Source organism: Eleutherodactylus coqui, unplaced genomic scaffold, assembly GCF_035609145.1.
Source record: "Eleutherodactylus coqui strain aEleCoq1 unplaced genomic scaffold, aEleCoq1.hap1 HAP1_SCAFFOLD_271, whole genome shotgun sequence".
NCBI lineage: Eukaryota > Metazoa > Chordata > Amphibia > Anura > Eleutherodactylidae > Eleutherodactylus > Eleutherodactylus coqui.
In genome coordinates this window covers 91760-102500 of record NW_027102513.1, presented here as the reverse complement: position 1 = coordinate 102500, position 10741 = coordinate 91760, and positions in this window count along the sequence as shown.

Here is a 10741-nt window from a genome sequence, read left to right as displayed (position 1 = left end):
GGGGCTGCGGCGGCCGGGGCTTAGCCGAGTGTCAGTGCATGTCCTGAGAACCGGGAAGGGGACAAACCGGTGGCTCCAGGCCGGGTTGGAGTTCCAGGAGGTCGGCCTGACTCTGGAGGTTTTCCCCTTAGCTTTTCCCCATAGGCCAAAAGGGGGGAAGTCAAAAAAGCACCCCCGGCAGATGTATGCAGAAGGGGCTGGAGGGTGACGGAGAGCGGGCTGTTGGCAGCTGTGTGGTGGCTGCTGGCAGCCGTGTGCTGGCTGCAGGGGTGGGCCTGGGCGGCTGCCGAGGGCCCCCAAAGCGCACCTACCAGCAGTAGCTCAAGACCCAGGCTGACCCTCCGATGTGCCCGGGCAGGACACCCAGGAGGCGGGGAGCAGCCCCCGCTGAAGCCCACGGCAGTTGGCAGAGACGGGTCTTTGAGAAAAAACGACAAAGTCCAAACGCTCCAGGCGCTGGCCAGGGGTGTGCGGACCGGGCTGGCCGGGCCGGCGGGGGCTGCGGCGGCCGGGGCTTAGCCGAGTGTCAGTGCATGTCCTGAGAACCGGGAAGGGGACAAACCGGTGGCTCCAGGCCGGGTTGGAGTTCCATGAGGTCGGCCTGACTCTGGAGGTTTTCCCCCTGGCTTTTCCCCATAGGCCAAAAGGGGGGAAGTCAAAAAAGCACCCCCAGCAGATGTATGCAGAGGGGCTGGTGGGTGATGGATAGTGGGCTGTTGGCAGCTGTGTGGTGGCTGCTGGCAGCCGTGTGCTGGCTGCAGGGGTGGGCCTGGGCGGCTGCGGAGGGCCCCCGTAGTGCACCTACCAGTAGGGGGCTCGAGACCCAGGCTGAGCCTCCGATGTGCCCGGGCAGGACACCCAGGAGGCGGGGAGCAGCCCCCGCTGAAGCCCACGGCAGTTGGCAGAGATGGGTCTTGGAGAAAAAACGACAAAGTCCAAACGCTCCAGGCGTGCCGGCCAGGGGTGCGGACCCGGGTGGCCGGGCCGGCGGGAGCTGCGGCGGCCGGGGCTGAGCCGAGGGTCGATGCAGGTCCTGAGAACCGTGAAGGGGACAGACCGGTGGCTCCAGACCGGGTTGGAGTTCCAGGAGGTCGGCCTGACTCTGGAGGTTTTCCCCCTGGCTTTTCCCCATAGGCCAAAAGGGGGGAAGTCAAAAAAGCACCCCCGCCAGATGTATGCAGAGTTGGGCTGGGGGGTGACGGAGAGCGGGCTGTTTGGCAGCTGTGTGGTGGCTGCTGGCAGCCGTGTGCTGGCTGCAGGGGTGGGCCCCGGGCGGCTGCGGAGGGCCCCCAAAGCGCACCTACCAGTAGGGGCTGAAGACCCAGGCTGAGCCTCCGATGTGCCCGGGCAGGACACCCAGGGGGCGGGGAGCAGCCCCTGCTGAAGTCCATGGCATGTGCCAGAGGCGACTCTTGGAGAAAAAAACGACAAAGTCCAAACGCTCCAGGCGTGCCGGCCAGGGGTGCGGACCCGGCCGGGCCGGCGAGAGCTGCGGCGGCCGGGGCAGAGCCGCGTGTCGATGCAGGTGGTGAGAACCGGTATGAGGGTAATCCTGGTCGCTCCGGGCCGAGCCAGGGTTCCAGGAGGGCGGAAGGAGCGGGCCCGTTTCCCCTGATAGCGCCGACGACGGTAAAATAAGGCCTCGCAAAACGTCAGCACGAACACCTTGTCGGGGTATAAGGGAACGAGCGGTGTGCGGTCTTTGACAAAGTGACAGTGTTTCTCAAAAAAGCACCCCCGGCAGATGTGTGCAGACGGGGCTGGCTGGTGTGGGAGAGCGGCGGGCTGTTGGCAGCAGTGTGCTGGCTGCAGGGGTGGCCCGGGGCGGCTGCGGAGGGCCCCCAAAGCGCACCTACCAGCAGTAGCTCAAGACCCTGGCTGAGCCTCCGATGTCCCCGGGCAGGACCCCAGCAGGCCGGGCACGGACCGCAGCTTGCCCCCTTTGCCGTCCGATGAAGCTTGCACGGTCAGAAAAAGTTTCAAAGTCCCAACGGGGGAGAGAGTGTTGAGGGCGAGGGGGCGCTGGCTGCTCCAGGGGCCGGGAGGGAGGCCCTGGAGGTCGGCCTGGGGGTGAGTGGAGCGGCCCCCGTGTGTCCCTGAGCGTCCCCCGGTCTTTGGTCGAGAGGGGGTCTCAGCCGCTAATGTGCCCGCCCGGGTACCTAGGGAGGCCGGCCTGGGGCGAGTGGAGCAGCCCCCGTGTGTCCCTGAGCGTCCCCTGGCGTTTGCTGAAGAGGGGGTCTCAGCCGCTAATGTGCCCGCCCGGGTACCTAGGGAGGCCGGCCTGGGGCGAGTGGAGCAGCCCCCGTGTGTCCCTGAGCGTCCCCTGGCGTTTGCTGAAGAGGGGGTCTCAGCCGCCAATAGGGCCGCCCGGGTACCAGTGGGGGCCGGCCTGGGGCGAGTGGAGCAGCCCCCGTGTGTCCCTGAGCGTCCCCCGGTCTTTGGTGGAGAGGGGGTCTCAGCCGCTAATGTGCCCGCCTCAGGGAGGCCGGCCTGGGGCGAGTGGAGCAGCCCCCGTGTGTCCCTGAGCGCCCCCCGGTCTTTGGTGGAGAGGGGGTCTCAGCCGCTAATGTGCCCGCCTCAGGGAGGCCGGCCTGGGGCGAGTGGAGCAGCCCCCGTGTGTCCCCGAGCGTCCCCCGGTCTCTGGTGGAGAGGGGGTCTCAGCCGCTAATGTGCCCGCCTCAGGGAGGCCGGCCTGGGGCGAGTGGAGCAGCCCCCGTGTGTCCCTGAGTGTCCCCTGACGTTTGCTGAAGAGGGGGTCTCAGCCGCCAATATGGCCGCCCGGGTACCAGTGGGGGCCGGCCTGGGGCGAGTGGAGCAGCCCCCGTGTGTCCCTGAGCGCCCCCCGGTCTCTGGTGGAGAGGGGGTCTCGGCCGCTAATGTGCCCGCCTGGGGCGAGTAGAGCAGCCCCCGTGTGTCCCTGAGCGCCCCCCGGTCTTTGGTGGAGAGGGGGTCTCAGCCGCTAATGTGCCCGCCTCAGGGAGGCCGGCCTGGGGCGAGTGGAGCAGCCCCCGTGCGCCCCTGAGCGCCCCCTGGCGTTTGCTGAATAGGGGGTCCCAGCCGCCAATATGGCCGCCCGGGTGCCCGGGGGAGCCGCCTGGGGTGGCCCTGTGCAGCCCCCGTGCGCCCCTGAGTGTTTTTCAGTATCTGGCCGAGACACCCCCTGACCCTCCGACGGTGTCCGTTTGGAGTGCCTGGTGCCTGGGCACCCCCTGAGTGTTTTACAGTATCTGGCCGAGACACCCCCTGACCCTCCGCCGGCGTCCGTTTGGAGAGCCTGGTGCCTGGGCACAGACCGCGGCAGCTCCCGCTGGCCGCATTGACAGAGTGCTGAAAAAATGACAAAGTCCGAAAATGCCTGAGAACCGGGAAGGGGACAAACCGGCGGCTCCAGGCCGAGCCGGAGTTCCAGGAGGTCGGCATGATTCTGCCGGTTTCCCCATAGGAGGTGCCAAGTTGCCAAAATGGGGGAACTCAAAAAAGCACCCCCGCCAGATGTATGTAGGGGGGCTGGATGGTCGATAGGGAGTGGGTGCCTGGCAGCAGGGGCCACCCCGCGCAGGTGCCCCGGGGGGCCCGCGGGGGGCCCCCGAAGACACCCCCCCCAGCACTCGCTGAAAACCCCGTCCGAGCCGCCTGCGCTGCGGGGAGGGTGTCCCGGGAGGCCGGGCACGGCCCGCAGGTCTCTCCCTCTGTCCCCCGGAGAGGTTTGCACGGCGAGCCAAGTTTCAAAGTCCCAACGGGGGCGAGACACGGTGCGGCGAGGGGTGGCGGGCTGCTCCGCGGACCCGGGGGAAGCCCGGGGAGGGCGGCCTGAGGGCGCGGAGGGCCCCCTGAGAGTGCCTACGGGTAGTCGGTGAGAAACCCTGCCTGTACCTCCCACGGGGCCCGGGCAGGGACCCCGGGAGGCCGGGCAGAGCCCGCAGGTCGCCCCCTTCCCGTCCGATGAAGCTCGCACGGTCAGAAAAGTTTCAAAGTCCCAACGGGGAGAGAGGGTTGACGGCGAGGGGGTGCTGGCTGCCCCAGGGGCCGGGGGCAGCCCCTGGAGGTCGGCCTGGGGGTGTGGAGGGGCCCCCTGAGAGCACCCAACAGCAGTTGCTCAAGACCCCGCCTGAGCCTCCGGTGTGCCCGGGCATGAACCCCAGGAGGCGGGGAACAGCCGTGGCAGCCCCTGCTGAAGTCCTTGGCAGTTGGCAGAGGCGAGTGTTGGTGAGGAAAATGACAAAGTCCAAACGCTCCATGCGTGCCGTCCAGGGCGGCGGACCCGGCTGGCCGGGCCGGCGGGAGCTGCGGCGGCCGGGGGAGAGCCGAGGGTCAATGCAGGTCCTGAGAACCGGGAAGGGGACAAACCGGTGGCTCCAGGCCGGGTTGGAGTTCCAGGAGGTCGGCCTGACTCTGGAGGTTTCCCCCCTGGCATTTTCCCATTGGCCAAAATGGGGGAAGCCAAAAAAGCACCTCCAGCAGATGTATGCAGAGGGGCTGGCGGGTGATGGAGAGCGGGCTGTTGGCAGCAGTGTGCTGGCTGCAGAGGTGTGCATGGGCGGCTGCGGAGGGCCCCCTGAGTGCACCTGCCAGCAGTGGCTCAACACCCTGGCTGAGCCTCCGATGTCCCCGGGCAGGACCCCAGGAGGCCGGGCAGAGCCCGCCGCTTGCCCCCTTGCCGTTTGACGAAGCTCGCACGGTCAGAAAAAGTTTCAAAGTCCCAACGGGGGGAGAGTGTTGACGGCGAGGGGGGTGCAGGCTGCTCCAGGGTCCGGGGGCAGCCCCTGGAGGTCGGCCTGGGGGTGTGGAGGGGCCCCCCTGAGAGCACCCAACAGTAGTTGCTCAAGACCCTGCCTGAGCCTCCGATGTGCCCGGGCATGAACCCCAGGAGGCGGGGAACAGCCGTGGCAGCCCCTGCTGAAGTCCTTGGCAGTTGGCAGAGGCGAGTCTTGGAGAAAAAAACGACAAAGTCCAAACGCTCCAGGCGCCGGCCAGGGGGGGCAGACCCGGCTGGCCGGGCCGGCGGGAGCTGCGGATGCAGGGGCTGAGCCGAGTGTCGATGCATGTCGTGAGAACCGGTATGAGGGTAATCCTGGTCGCTCCGGGCCGAGCCACGGTTCCACGAAGGCGGAAGGAGCGGGCCTGTTTCCCCTGATAGCGCCGACGGCGGTAAAATAAGGCCTCGCAAAACGTCAGCGCGAACACCTTGTCGGGGTATAAGGGAACGAGCGGTGTGCGGTCTTTGACAAAGTGACAGTATTTCTCCAAAAAAAGCACCCCCGGCAGATGCGTGCAGACGGGGCTGGCTGGTGACGGAGAGCGGGCTGTTGGCAGCAGTGCGCTGGCTGCAGGGGTGGCCCGGGGCGGCTGCGGAGGGCCCCCAAAGCGCACCTACCAGTGGTGGCTCAAGACCCAGCCTGAGCCTCCGATGTCCCCGGGCAGGACGCCCAGGAGGCCGGGCACAGACCGCCGCTTGCCCCCTTGCCGTTTGACGAAGCTTGCACGGTCGGAAAAAGTTTCAAAGTCCCAACGGGGAGAGAGGGTTGACGGCGAGGGGGTGCTGGCTGCCAGTGGGGCCGGGCTGGAGCCCCTGGAGGTGGGCCTGGGGGTGTGGAGGGGCCCCCTGAGAGCACCCAACAGAAGTTGCTCAAGACCCTGCCTGGGCCTCCGGTGTTGCAGGGAAGGACACCCAGGGGGCGGGGAACAGCCGTGGCAGCCCCCCTTGCAGTTGAACAAAGTTTGAGGAGACAAGTCATGAAAATGACAAAGTCCAAACGCTCCAGGCGTGCCGGCCAGGGGGGCGGACACGGCTGGCTTGGCCGGCGGGGGCTGCGGCTGCCGGGGAAGATCCGAGTGTCAATGCAGGTCCTGAGAACCGGGAAGGGGGCAAACCGGAGGCTCCAGGCCGGGCGGCAGTTCCAGGAGGTCGGCCTGACTCTGGAGGTTTTCCCCCTGGCATATTCCCATTGGCCAAAATGGGGGAAGTCAAAAAAGCACCCCCAGCAGATGTATGCAGAAGGGCTGGCGGGTGATGGGGAGCTGGCTGTTGGCAGCAGTGTGCTGACTGCAGAGGTGTGCATGGGCGGCTGCGGAGGGCCCCCTGTGTGCACCTGCCCGTGGTGGCTGAAAACCCAAGCTGAGCCTCCGATGTGCCCGGGCAGGACCCCAGGAGGCCGGGCACAGAACACCGGTTGCCCCCTTGCCGTTTGACGAAGCTTGCACGGTCGGGAAAAGTTTCAAAGTCCCAACGGGGAGAGAGTGTTGACGGCGAGGGGGTGCTGGCTGCTCCAGGGCCCGGGGGGAGCGCCTGGAGGTGGGCCTGGGGGTGTGGAGGGGCCCCCTGATAGCACCCAACAGAAGTTGCTCAAGACCCTGCCTGAGCCTCTGGTGTTGCAGGGAAGGACACCCAGGAGGCGGGGAACAGCCGTGGCAGCCCCCCTTGCAGTCGGACAAAGTTTGAGGAGACAAGTCATGAAAATGACAAAGTCCAAACGCTCCAGGCGTGTCGGCCAGGGGGGCGGACCCGGCTGGCCGGGCCGACGGGAGCTGCGGCGGCTGGGGAAGAGCCGAGTGTCGATGAAGGTCCTGAGAACCGGGAAGGGGACAAACCAGTAGCTCCAGGCTGGGCCGGAGTTCCAGGAGGTCGGCCTGACTCTGGAGGTTTTCCCCCCGGCCTTTCCCCTTAGGCCAAAATGGGGGAAGTCAAAAAAGCACCCCCGGCAGATGTGTGCAATGGGCTGGGGGGTGATGGAGAGCGGGCTGTTGGCAGCTGTGTGGCGGCTGCAGGGGTGGGCCTGGGCGGCTGCGGAGGGCCCCCAAAGTGCACCTACCAGTAGGGGCCCAAGACCCTGGCTGAGCCTCCGATGTGCCCGGGCAGGACACCCGGGAGGCGGGGAGCAGCCCCCGCTGAGGTCCATGGCATGTGCCAGAGGCGAGTCTTGGAGAAAAAACGACAAAGTCCAAACGCTCCAGGCGCCGGGCAGGGTGGCGGACCCGGGTGGCCGGGCCGGCGGGGGCTGCGGCTGCCGGGGCTGAGCCGAGTGTCAATGCATGTCCTGAGAACCGGGAAGGGGACAAACCGGTGGCTCCAGGCCGGGTTGGAGTTCCAGGGGATCGGCCTGACTCTGGAGGTTTTCCCCCTGGCTTTTCCCCATAGGCCAAAACGGGGGGAGCCAAAAAAGCACCCCCAGCAGATGTATGCAGAGGGGCTGGGGGGTGACAGAGAGCGGGCTGTTGGCAGCTGTCTGGTGGCTGCAGGGGTGGCCCTGGGCGGCTGAAGAGGGCCCCCTGAGTGCACCTACCAGCAATAGCTCAAGACCCAGGCTGAGCCTCCGATGTCCCCGGGCAGGACCCCAGGAGGCCGGGTAGAGCCCGCAGGTCACCCCCTTGCCGTCCAATGAAGCTTGCACGGTCAGAAAAGTTTCAAAGTCCCAACGGGGAGAGAGTGTTGACGGCGAGGGGGTGCTGGCTGCTCCAGGGGCCGGGGGCAGCCCCTGGAGGTCGGCCTGGGGGTGTGGAGGGGCCCCCCTGAGAGCACCCAACAGTAGTTGCTCAAGACCCTGCCTGAGCCTCCGGTGTGCCCGGGCATGAACCCCAGGAGGCGGGGAACAGCCGTGGCAGCCCCTGCTGAAGTCCTTGGCAGTTGGCAGAGGCGAGTCTTGGGGGAAAAAATGACAAAGTCCAAACGCTCCAGGCGCCGGGCAGGGTGGCGGAACCGGCTGGCCGGGCCGGCGGGGGCCGCGGCTGCCGGGGCTGAGCCGAGTGTCGATGCAGGTCCTGAGAACCGGGAAGGGGACAAACCAGTAGCTCCAGGCCGGGTTGGAGTTCCACGAGGTCGGCATGACTCTGGAGGCTTTCCCCCTGGCATTTTCCCATTGGCCAAAATGGGGGAAGTCAAAAAAGCACCCCCAGCAGATGTATGCAGAGGGGCTGGGGGGTGACGGAGAGCGGGCTGTTGGCAGCTGTGTGGTGGCTGCAGGGGTGGCCCTGGGCGGCTGCAGAGGGCCCCCTGAGTGCACCTATCAGCCGTTGCTCAAGACCCCGCCTGAGCCTCCGGTGTTGCAGGTCAGGACACCCATTGGCGGGGAACAGCAGGTGGCAGCCCATGCTATAGTCGTTGGCAGAGATGAGTCTTGGAGAAAAAACGACAAAGTCCAAACGCTCCAGGCGTGCCGGCCAGGGCGGCGGACCCGGCTGGCTGGGCCGGCGGGAGCTGCGGCTGCCGGGGCTGAGCCGAGTGTCAATGCATGTCGTGAGAACCGGTATGAGGGTAATCCTGGTCGCTCCGGGCCGAGCCCCGGTTCCACGAAGGCGGAAGGAGCGGGCCTGTTTCCCCTGATAGCGCCGACGGCGGTAAAATAAGGCCTCGCAAAACGTCAGCACGAACACCTTGTCGGGGTATAAGGGAACGAGCGGTGTGCGGTCTTTGACAAAGTGACAGTGTGTCTCAAAAAAAGCACCCCCGGCAGATGTGCGCGGACGGGGCTGGCTGGTGACGGAGAGCGGGCTGTTGGCAGCGGTGTGTGCTGGCTGCAGGGGTGGCCCGGGGCGGCTGCGGAGGGCCCCCTGAGTGCACCTACCAGTAGTGGCTCAACACCCTGGCTGAGCCTCCGATGTCCCCGGGCAGGACCCCAGGAGGCCGGGCACAGACCGCCGCTTGCCCCCTTTGCCGTTTGACGAAGCTTGCACGGTCGGAAAAAGTTTCAAAGTCCCAACGGGGAGAGAGGGTTGACGGCGAGGGGGTGCTGGCTGCTCCAGGGGCCGGGGGGAGCCCCTGGAGGTGGGACTGGGGGTGTGGAGGGGCCCCCTAGGAGCACCCAACAGTCGTGGGTCAAGACCCTGCCTGAGCCTCCGGTGTTGCAGGGAAGGACACCCAGGAGGCGGGGAACAGCCGGGGCAGCCCCCCTTGCAGTTGAACAAAGTTTGAGGAGACAAGTCATGAAAATGACAAAGTCCAAACGCTCCAGGCGTGCCGGCCAGGGGGGCGGACACGGCTGGCCGGGCCGGCGGTGGCTGCAGCTGCCGGGGCTAAGCCGAGTGTCGATGCAGGTCCTGAGAACCGGGAAGGGGACAAACCGGTGGCTCCAGGCCGGGTTGGAGTTCCAGGAGGTCGGCAGGACTCTGGAGGTTTTCCCCTTGGCATTTTCCCATTGGCCACAATGGGGGAAGTCAAAAAAGCACCCCCAGCAGATGTATGCAGAGGGGCTGGCTGGTGATGGGGAGCGGGCTGTTGGCAGCGGTGTGCTGGCTGCAGAGGTGTGCATGGGCGGCTGCGGAGGGCCCTCTGAGTGCACCTGCCAGCAGTGGCTCAAAACCCTGGCTGAGCCTCCGATGTCCCCAGGGAGGACCCCAGGAGGCCGGGCACAGACCGCAGCCTGCCCCCTTGCCGTTTGATGAAGCTTGCACCGTCAGAAAAGTTTCAAAGTCCCAACGGGGAGTGTTGAGGGCGAGGGGGTGCTGGCTGCTCCAGGGGCCGGGGGCAACCCCTGGAGGCTGGGCACGGACCGCGGCACACCCCCCCTTGCAGTCGAACAAAGTTTGAGGAGACAAGTCATGAAAATGACAAAGTCCAAACGCTCCAGGCGCCGGCCAGGGGGGCGGACCCTGCTGGCTGGGCCGGCGGGGGCTGCGGCTGCCGGGGCTGAGCCGAGTGTCAATGCAGGTCCTGAGAACCGGGAAGGGGGCAAACCGGCGGCTCCAAGCCGAGCTCGAGTTCCAGAAGGTCGGCCTGACTCTGGAGGTTTTCCCCCTGGCTTTTCCCCATAGGCCAAAATGGGGGAAGTCAAAAAAGCACCCCCAGCAGATGTATGCAGAGGGGCTGGGGGGTGATGGGGAGCGGGTGTTTGGCAGCAGTGTGCTGGCTGAAGAGGTGTGCATGGGCGGCTGCGGAGGGCCCCGTGAGTGCACCTGCCAGCGGTGGCTCAAAACCCTGGCTGAGCCTCCGCTGTCCCCGGGCAGGACCCCAGGAGGCCGGGCACGGACCGCCGGTCGCCCCCCATTGTAGTCCAACAAAGTTTGAAGAGACGAATCACGGAAATCACAAGTCCAAAAATCCCTGAGAACCGGGAAGGGGACAGACCGGTGGCTCCAGGCCGGGCTTGAGTTCCATGAGGTCGGCCTGACTCTGGAGGTTTTCCCCTTGGCATTTTCCCATTGGCCAAAATGGGGGAAGTCAAAAAAGCACCCCCGGCAGATGTATGCAGAGGGGCCTGGGGGGGGGTGACGGGGAGCGGGCTGTTGGCAGCAGTGTGCTGGCTGCAGAGGTGGCCCTGGGCGGCTGCAGAGGGCCCCCTGAGTGCACCTACCAGCAGTTGCTCTTGACCCTGCCTGAGCCTCCGGTGTTGCAGGTCAGGACACCCATTGGCGGGGAACAGCAGGTGGCAGCCCCTGCTGAAGTCGTTGGCAGAGATGAGTCTTTGAAAAAACGACAAAGTCCAAACGCTCCAGGCGTGCCGGCCAGGGTGGCGGACCCGGCTGGCTGGGCCGGTGGGAGCTGCGGCTGCCGGGGCTGAGCCGAGTGTCGATGTATGTCACGAGAACCGGTATGAGGGTGATCCTGGTCGCTCCGGGCCGAGGCACGGTTCCAGGAGGGCGGAAGGAGCGGGCCCGTTTCCCCTGATAGCGCCGACGGCGGTAAAATAAGGCCTCGCAAAACGTCAGGACGAACACCTTTTTTGCATATAAGGGAACGAGCGGTGTGCGGTCCTTGACAAAGTGACTATTTCTCAATGTGCTGAGGAGTGGGGACCGCTCAAAGTCAAAG